The 2453-nt window shown below is 37.3% G+C and overlaps 1 pseudogene; it reads left to right on the forward strand.

Moving 5' to 3' along the window:
* The first annotated feature begins 596 nt into the window (after positions 1-596).
* On the forward strand, positions 597-1662 carry LOC119520191 (annotated as a pseudogene).
* The last annotated feature ends 791 nt before the right edge of the window (positions 1663-2453 follow it).

Here is a 2453-nt window from a genome sequence, read left to right on the forward strand (position 1 = left end):
TTCCATGGACATATGTTTCCTGAATAAGTATGAATGAGGCTGAATAAGTATGAATGTACACAGAATGTATACAGAACAAAGAGCTGAGACATATAGCTCTTCTGAGATGAATGGCCCTCCAGAAGTTTGTGTTCCCAACTTTAAACCAATTTAAAAGAGGTTTCCTTTTGAAGGCAATGATGACAAGTTGATTCAGAATCATCCATTTGCCCTTTTCTTCAAGCATTTCTGTCATGATCTTACTATGGTTTGAAAATCAGGAGCCTAGATTCCATGGCTTATTGAGGATGCTAATGCACTAAATCAAACCCCATATGTGCTAGCAGCATTAAGCTGGGAATTGCAAAACAGCCTGCACAGTATGGTGCATGTACCTCAAAATCTCTTTTTCAATTGTTATTGCCAACCTGGATCTGCACCTCAAACCTTGGTGACATCTATTGTAATTCCTCTATCTCTGAGGGAATTCTTTTAAATTACCTCCTTTCAAAACCAGTGTGATTTAATGCTCACTGATTTTGGCTCCTCTTGAGCTGCATATAATTCACTTATCTTTAAATATCTAGCAAATTCTTCTCTTATTAGAGAATCTGAAGATGAAGGGATTTCCAAAACTCAATGGCACCGAGGCAACTGAGTTTATTCTTCTGGGGTTGGCCAGACAGCCAGAGCTGCAGTCTGTCCTTTGTGTGGTGTTTCTTCTGATTTACCTCATCACCCTGACTGCAAACTTTGGGATGATTTTGCTAAGTCTCACTCCCCAGCTGCAACCCCCCATTTATTTTTTCCTTACCCATTTAGCATGTGTGGATATCTTTTCCTCCATTAACATGTCTCCTCAGATGTTTGTTAACTTCTTCTCTGAGAAGAAAACCATTTCCTATGCTGGGTGTCTGATGCAGTGTTTTGTTTTTGTGACCCTGCTCCTCACTATTACATGCTAGGTGTCATGGCCTATGACTGCTACGTGGCTGTCTGCAGTCCCCTGCAGTGTAGCAATCATATGTCCAGGCCAGTTTTTCTCTTCCTGGTCACCTTCCCCTACCTGTGTGGTTCCATGGTAGGTACACTGCAGGTAATATTGACCTCCCACCTGTCCTTTTGTGGACCCAACACTATCAACCATTTCTACTGTGCTGACCCACCCCTCTTAATGTTGACATGCTCTTATACTTGCATGAAGCAAACCACCTTGTGTCAGTGGGGATCAACCTCACAGTTTCCCTGCTTATCATCCTCATTTCATATGTTTTCATTTTTGTCACCATTTTGAAGATTCACTCCAGTGAGGGACAGCACAAAGTCGTCTCCACCTATGGCTCCCACCTGACAGCTGTCAATATTTTCTATGCGTCCCTATTCTGCATGTATTTGTGACCAGTGAACAAGCAGTCTGTGCAACTAGGGAAAATTGTAGCAGTATTTTTTATTTTTGTGAGTCCCATGCTGAATCCATTTGTCTACAGTCTGAGGAATAAGGATGTGAAACAGGCTTTGAACAGAGTGTTCATGACAAGCCTTGGTAAAATGGAGAAAAGTCCAATTTCTACAGTTTTCCAATTAAAGAAAAGTCTCAAAACCAATAAAAATATCTGCCCCCGCCCCCAGGTTCTGTTTGAAGGCAATTCTCTGGATTACCAACATATGCATAGCTTGGGATGAAGTGAGAGTCAAATAGAAATGATATGTGTGAAATACTGATAGGAACACCATAGCAGAAGTCTTCTGTTTATGATAAAGCAGGGTCATGTTTTTAGTCTTTCTCAAAATTTCAATTCCAGCTCTTTACTTAGCAAGTAAGTCCTGAGTTTCACTCCTTAGGCCGTCATATTGAGTATCTCTGAGCTACTCTTGCCATCAAGGTGAAGAGACTCAAAAATTACTCCTGAATAAGAAAGAAGATTATAATTTATATTCATGTGATATGTTATACTTTTAACTTTAATGAAAGCAGATTAATCATTCAAAAGAAACTACTATTTTTAATTGCAGATTGTTTTCTCATTTCACATTTAATGCATTCTTGATGTGAATTTACTGTAAATTTGAAATTATATGTTTTATTATTTCACACAGAACTTAATGTATTACATGCTTTTATGGTGTGATTTATTTCATCATTTTCCTTTACTCAAAAGAGATTCCCTTCTTAATGGGAGATGTCAATTCCAATTTATATTTTTCTTTTCTCACTGTGGGGGTTTATATTATTGTGTCCCTACAATAATATTAACAATTTTTGTTATTTAATTTTGTTTATAAAATTCAATGCCTGCATTTTTGCCTACCCACATACTATTTTAACATAGTTTCTCTATATGCATGAAAATGTTCTTTTAGTGTTTTATAGTTAAACTGTAACATAAGTATCAGCACATTCTAGATGCTTTATATTCTTTGAAATTAACTTTTTCTTAAGTGAATAATGTAATTTAGTATTGATGTGCTACAGT

The sequence above is a fragment of the Choloepus didactylus genome, chromosome 25 (assembly GCF_015220235.1).
Source record: "Choloepus didactylus isolate mChoDid1 chromosome 25, mChoDid1.pri, whole genome shotgun sequence".
Classification (NCBI taxonomy): domain Eukaryota; kingdom Metazoa; phylum Chordata; class Mammalia; order Pilosa; family Megalonychidae; genus Choloepus; species Choloepus didactylus.